General features: G+C 40.3%; 1 non-coding gene across 1 annotated transcript; it reads left to right on the top strand.

The window, feature by feature from the left end:
* The first annotated feature begins 877 nt into the window (after positions 1 to 877).
* Positions 878 to 980, top strand: LOC117099544. The gene has a single exon (XR_004443869.1). It is a non-coding gene; the product is annotated as a U6 spliceosomal RNA (small nuclear RNA).
* Positions 981 to 7,713: the final 6,733 nt, after the last annotated feature.

Here is a 7,713-nt window from a genome sequence, read left to right as displayed (position 1 = left end):
AGAAAGACAGAGAGAGAGACAGAGAGTTGGCAGCTCTACAGCAAATGCAGGTTTTGTGTCCAGCACAAGACCTGCGGAGGTAGGGGACCTGTTTTATGCCAGAGCCCACCACCACTTACAGGCTGGAGTACTTATAGGTATGGGCAAGAGGGATCTGGGAAGTATGGCATGCTGCCCAGCAGGATATTGATAAGATGTTCCCGTGATCAGACAGTTTGGCCCTTTTTCCAGTGGGATGTGATAGGATGTTCCTCGGACCTTTGCCCAGCAGGATATGAGAGGGACATTCCTTCAGTTGGGCCTTTGCCCAACAGGGTATGATAAGGACGTTCCTTGTGGTCAGATGGTTAGGCAGGATGTTTCTCACGGCCCAAACCCCATATCAAGTGGTATCAAGGGAACAGAACAGAGATCTAGAAATAGACCCTTCCCCCACATCCCCACATACACAACTGACATTTAACACTTGGTGTTGGAGGTATCAGTGGTGGGAAGAGATGTCATGTGAAGTTTGTGACAAGTCTCAGTGAAATGATCACAGCTCCTGGAGTAAAGCCAGCCCATCTGCAGTGGGGAATTGTATGCTTTTGTAAAATATATCCTGGCATGCTATTGCACCCTAGCAAAGATGGAATGTGTGACCATGGACACCAAATGACTACCCCATGAGAACTGTCTATTATGAGGTCAAATCGGTGAAACCCATCAAATAATCATCAGCAGGCTCGATAAAAATAAAAATCCATTGAAAGATGGAAATGGTACATTGAAGAACAGCAGACATAAGCAAGCGCGTGGCATCCACCACTGTTACATCAGCACTTCCTTATTAGCTCCTATCCACAACAGTATAAAGGGTTCTATAAAACCAGCTATAGTGCTCGCTTCGGCAGCACATATACTAAAATTGGAACGATACAGAGAAGATTAGCATGGCCCCTGCGCAAGGATGACACGCAAATTCGTGAAGCGTTCCTTTTAAAAAAAAAAAAAAAAAAAAAAACCCAGCTATAATTGGTTTGTTATATGAAGCCAAAATGATTGGCAGCTGCACTACAGCCTCACTCATGAATGGCTCTGAAAGATCACCCTCAAATTGTGACAAATCATCCCAATGCACAGTTTTAGGTGGTATATCTGATCATACACTTTGTGTGGAAAGAGAAGTGCCCAAAGCTAGAGTATATAGAGACTCATAAGCAGTGACAAGTGGCCCATCTCTCTGGTCAGGAAAGAAAAATGGTGAAATAGCAGAAACAAGAGCTGAATGTGGATTTGCATGTAGATGAACAAATGGGGGTGGACACAAAGTTTAAAGAACCTTTCATGTGTTGATACCCACCATAGAACATGTACTTTGGAAGGGTCATTAAACAATCAAGTAGACAAAATGACCCGGCCAGTGGATTGTTAGCTGGACCCTGGCATCAGCAACCACAGTGCTGGTACAATGGACACAAAAATAAAGGAGCCACAGTGGCAGAGCAAAAAGTTATTCATGGGCCCCAATCCATTAGCTTCCACTTACCAAAGATGGCCAGGCTAATGGAGCTGCTGAATATCTAATCTGCCCACAACAGAGAGGAACACTGAGCTCTTAATATGACATCACGCCTCAATAACACCAGTCAACCACTTGATTGCCAGTTGACTACATTTGGTCCCTTCTACCATGAAAGGGACAGTGGGTTGTTCTCACTAAAAGGAACATATATTCCAGGTGTTGGTTTGGTTTACCTTGCCTGCCCACATGGGGCATCAACAATTTCATCAAAGGACGTCCACCAGCATAGGATCTCATAAAACCTTGAATAAACCAGGGAACCTACTTCACAGCACAGGTGATACAGAAATAAACCCTCTATTTTGGGATCCACTGGTCATATCACATACTAGAGCACCCAGAAACTGCCAAGAGTGTTTGAGAAGCCTCCTGAAGACCCTTCTGGAGCTTGGAGGCAATATTCTATTAAGCTGGGGTGAAAACCTGAAGGGGGCCGGCCCCTCCACACCTGTGGGTATTTCTCATCAGGTAGGATGAGAGACTGAGAAAAGAAATAAGACCCAGAGACAAAGTATAGAGAAAGAACAGTGGGCCCAGGGGACTGGCGCTCAGCATACAGAGGACCCGCACCAGCACCGGTCTCTGAGTTCCCTCAGTATTTATTGATTACTGTTTTCACTATCTCGGCAAGGGGAATGCAGCAGGAGGACAGGGTGATAGTGGGGAGAAGGTCAGCAGGAAAACATGTGAGCAAAGGAATCTGTGTCACAAATAAGTTCAAGGGAAGGTACTGTGCCTTGATGTGCACGTTGGCCAGATTTATGCTTCTCTCCACCCAAACATCTCAGTGTAGCAAAGAGTAACAGAGCAGCATTGCCACCAGCATATCTCGCCTCCAGCCACAGGGTGGTTTTCTCCTATCTCAGAATAGAATGAATGTACGATCGGGTTTTACACCGAGACATTGCATTCCCAGGGACATGCAGGAGACAGAGGCCTTCCTCTTTTACTAATCCTCCTCAGCACAGACCCTTTACGGGTGTCGGGCTGGGGGACGGTCAGGTCTTTCCCTTCCCACGAGGCCATATCTCAGGCTGTCTCACTAGGGGGAAACTTTGGACAATACCCAGGCTTTCTTGGGCAGCGGTCCCTGAGGCTTTCCACAGTGCATTGTGCCCCTGGTTAATCGAGAATGGAGAATGGCGATGACTTTTACCAAGCATACTGCCTGTAAACATATTGTTAACAAGGCACATCCTACACAGCCCTAGATCCCTTAAACCTTGATTCCATACAGCACATGTTTCTGTGAGCACAGGGTCGGGGCTAAAGTTACAGATTAACAGCATTTCAAGGCAAAACAATTTTCTTAGTACAGATCAAAGTGGAGTTTCTTATGTCTTCCTTTTCTACATAGACACAATAACAGTCTGATCTCTCTTTTCCCTTCAAAAACCTTCCTGCACAATGTATGCATTAACTTTATATGGTGGTATGCATCCACTGGGAAGAATACATCAGTCCACTAACCAAGAGATGAAAGTGGGAGTGGAGCCTACTTACCATCACTGCCAATGCCAATTCTAGTAAGAGGTACTACTCCCTAAAGGGGGTACATTTTCACCAGAGGACACATTTTTAGTCTCAGTAAATTATAAACTCTGGCTACTCCCTGGATACTTTGAACTCTTTGTGTTCAGGGACCAGAAGGAAAGAGGAGGAGTCACTATCTGGGTACAGGTAAATAACACTGATATCAGTAGGAAATGGGTTGCTATCGCACAATGTGGGCAGGGAAAAAAACATGTGAAACCTAGTGATTATATTAGTATCTCTTGTCTAATTGTGATATGAATGCACTGGCCCAGCAGTTCTGAACTGAGAAGGGCATAATGACCAATGTCTCAGGTCAGCAGAGTTGATAGCTGAGAATGAATAATGAAGAAGGGAGATGATGAGTTACCTATTGTGACCCTGAGATCAGTGTAGCAGCAGGGGCCATGGTTCATCCCACTAATCTCCCTTTTCTAATTCCTCCTCAGGCATAGAGGCATACCGAAATCCTGGAGGAAGTACTTCTCAGATATATATGGATAATTATATCTGAGCCGAGCAAGGAATGGACTGTAATAGACACAGTTGCCCAGATTCTCCTTTAAGGAAGGACTTGTTGCCTAGATGAGAGGAGTGCCATGAGAAGACAACTTCTAGCTATCAGCTACTTCAGGGTGGGCCTCATCTACAGAGAGCTCCCCTATCTAAAGTCATGACCTTTGCAAGACAGCCTACATCTTGTGAATGAGCAACGTGGAAGTATAAAGACTCAAGGCAGGACAGTCAGCTGGGGGAAATATTTACTGCAGAGCTCCTCTCCAGGTTGGCAAGGTTTTGTTAGGCTTGCAATGATATTTCAACTTCTTCTTCTGCCCAGTCCTCTTTTCCTCCTTTCCTTTCATGGGTGTTGATCTCTAATAAATATCTGATACCTCCAACTCTGTTATGATTTGGATATTGTTTGTCCCCACCAAAACTCATGGTGACATTTGATTCTCAATGTTGTGGTGTTGAGAGATGCAGGCTAGAATAGTAGTTGTATAGGTTATGGGGGGTGGATCCCTCATGAATGGTTTGGTGCTGTTCTCAAAGTGGTGAGTCCTCACTCTCATGAGATTGGATTAGGTCTCACAGCAATGAATTAGTTCCCATGAGAGTGGGTTGTTTTAAAGCCAGCACACCCCTCAGGTTTTCCCCCTTTCATGTATGCACTTCTCCTTTGACTTTCTCTGCCATGTTGTGACACGGCACAAAAGCACTTGCCAGAAGCCAGGCCCACGTCCTTGAACTGCTTAGCCGGCAGAACTGTGAGTTAAATAAACTTCTCTTTATAAGTTCTTTTCTTTCTATATACCCAGTCTCAGGCATTCTTTTACAGCAACACAAAAAGTAGTAAGACAAACTCCATTTCAACACCTGCCTCCAGGGAACTCAAACACAATTTTATTGTGCTCAGATAACATACTCTGTATGATTCCAATTATTTTAAATATATTGAGACTTGTCTTGTGCCCCAGCGTATTTCCTATCTTAGTGCACATGCCCTGAGCACTTGGAAAAAAAGGTATATTCTGCAGTTGCAGGTTCTATAAACATCAATTAGGTCAAGATCAAGGTTGTTGATAGCATTCTTCAGATAATCATTGTCCTTACTGATTTTTCTAACTGTTCTATCAATTTCTTAAAGAGGGATATTAAAATCTCCAATTATGACTGTGGAATTGTTGGTATCTCCCTTTAATTCTTCCAATATCTGCTTCATGTACTTTGGAGCTCTGTTTAGGTGCATAGACACTTATGAATGTTATGTCTTTCTGTTGAGTTGATCCCTTTATCTTTTTAAAATGTTCCTCTTTATCTCTGCTCATACTAATTATCAAGAAATCTGTTTTGTCTGATATGAATATAGACATTTCAGACATCTTATGCTTACTATTTCTATGGTATATCTTTTTAAATTCATTTACTTTTAACATATCTGTGGTTTTTAGTTAAAGTCTGGACGTTGTAGAGATTAGGTCTCACTTTCTTAGACATTGGGAAAATTTTTGTCTTTTAATTGAAATGTTTAGTCCATTAACTTTTAATGTAATTATTGTTAGGGTTGGATTTAGCTCTAACATCTTATTATTTGTATGTTTGTCCCCTTAGATTTTGTTCCTCTGTATCTCTCTTCATACTTCCATTAGGAACTTTTGAATATTTGTAGAGGTTTATTTTATTTGTTGTGTTTGGGCTATACCTCTTTGCATTACTCCTTAGTGGTTTCTCTATAGATTGCTTTATACATCCTTGGCTTTCACAGTCTATTTGAAATTAATATTATACCATATCACATGAAATTTATTATAAACTTGCTATAATATAGGTATGCCCTCCTTTATGTAAATTTGTCATATGTATTGTATTTAAATACCTTACATTCCATATAAGATAATAAGTTTTGTTATAAATAATCCTAAGTATTTTAAAGAATTTAAAAACAAAAACCAGTCTTTTATATTTATCAACACATTTACCTTTTCTGATACTCATCATTGCTTTCTGGGGTTCCACTTACTATGATTTCCTTTCAACTTGAAGAATTATAGAGTTCTCTGGGGATACACTGTTTTAGTTTTCTTTTATCTGAAAAATGTGATTATTTCACTGTCATTCATGAAGAATACTTTTTGCTGGATATAGATTTTGAGCGTGAAGGTTTTTGAATTCAGTTTTGTTTTCTTCCTATAAGAAAGATACAGATACACTGTCTTCTGGCCCTTGTAGTCTTTGATGGTAAGTCACCAGTCATTTTTGTGTTTTGAAATACATTTAATGTGTAATTTTTCTCTGTCCTTGATGATCTTCTTTGGGGATTTTGTGGGTTTCTTTTAAGACGGGGTCCCCCTCTGTCATCCAGGCTGGAGTGCAGTGGTGTGATTTTGACTCACTGCACCCCCTGCCTCCCAGGCTCAAGTGATCCTCCCACATCAGCCTCCCAAGTAGCTGGAACCACAGGTGTGCACCATCATGCCTGGGTAATTTTTTTTGTATTTTTGGTAGAGATGGGTTTTCACCATGTTGCCCAGGCTGGTCTTGAACTCCTGAGCTCAAGTGATCCACCCATCTTGGTCTCCCAAAGTGCTGGGATTACAGGTGTGAGCCACTGCACCCAGCCCAAGGATTTTCTTTTTATCTTTGGGTTTCAGAAGATTGACCAGGATGTGACTTATGGGTTTGTTTTTTTTCTCCACATTTATCCTGATTGGAATTCACTGAGATTCTCAAATCTGTACATTTGTATTATTCACAAAATTTGGGGACATTTCAGCCATTATATCTTAAAATAGGTTGTGTGTCCCATTCTCTCCTCATGGGATTTCAACTACAATTATGTAAGACATTTTGTTATTGTCCCAAAGGTTACTGAGGTTCTGTTCATTTCTTCTTAGTCCTTTTTTTTTACTCATTTGTTTGGGAAATTTCTACTGATCTATTTCAAGTTAACTGGCTCCCCTGTCATTTTTATTCTGCAGGCAAATTTATTCAGTGATTTTTTAATTTCAGTGTATTTACAGTTGTAGAATTTTCATTTGTATTTCTTTGTAGTTTCTATTTGTTTCATTGAGTTTTTAAAAAACTACATTCCTTGTGAGAATATTTTCTTTTTAATTTATTAAGCATAGTTACAATATCTACCTTAATATTCTCATATGCTCATTCCATCACCTGGGTTGATTGTCTATTTTCTTGAAATGAGAGGTCACATGTTTTTAATTCTTTGAATGTCAGGCAATTTTTAAAAGTTGTGTCCTACATAACATGAATGGTTAAGATGTGGAGATTATGGACTCTGTTATGCTCCTCTGCAGAGTGCTAATGTTTTTGCTTCATTTAATAATGAATTTAGTTAAACTCAAACTTCAAATGCTGTCTCTAGGCCAGCAGCACAAATGAAAGCTCAGTTCTTTTGTCCTTAGCGTATCCTATGCATGCATAGCTCAGGGGTCATCCAGAGACTTGGGCAGTTTATGCACAGAATTTGGGCTGTCCACTCTTTGAGTTCCTCTTTCTGAGACTCTTCCCTCATTTTCCAGTGACTGTGGTTGCCCTGAACTTTGTCCTATGGTTTTTCATGTCAAAAAGATTTTTTTCTATCAAATTATTTCCCTCTGTTACACTAAATTCAGCCTATCTTCAAGCAAACAGCCTTAAAAATGTGATCTAACCCCCTGCCATTCCTTTCTTCCAAGATTCAACTCTTTCACATAATATGCCTGCTTTTGTTCATTATTCAGTACCATTGGATCATTGGTGTGTGTGTGTGTGTGTGTGTGTGTGTGTGTGTGTTTTGTCCAGAGTTTATAATTATCTGTGGGAGGGCCATGCCCAGTAGGAATCCACTTGGCCATATCAGAAATGTTATTACTAAAAAAAAAAATTGATTCATGAGAATATAAAAATTGATTACAAAAACATAAAACTTACTCTTAAACCCACAATCCTGGAAGAACCACTATCCACATAATGATAAGATGCATTTTTCATCATATGTATTTGTGTGTATAAACAATATCTATATTTAAATTAAAATTCTAATGTGCATATAGTTTTGTAACCTGTTTTTTATTTAGTATTTTAGATGCTATAGGTTTGTTTGTACAACATCCATT

This window comes from Trachypithecus francoisi, unplaced genomic scaffold, assembly GCF_009764315.1.
Source record: "Trachypithecus francoisi isolate TF-2019V2 unplaced genomic scaffold, Tfra_2.0 Lachesis_group16, whole genome shotgun sequence".
In the NCBI taxonomy this organism is placed as follows: domain Eukaryota; kingdom Metazoa; phylum Chordata; class Mammalia; order Primates; family Cercopithecidae; genus Trachypithecus; species Trachypithecus francoisi.
Note: the sequence above shows the minus strand (reverse complement) of the source record. Positions and strands in the feature narration are given on the sequence as shown.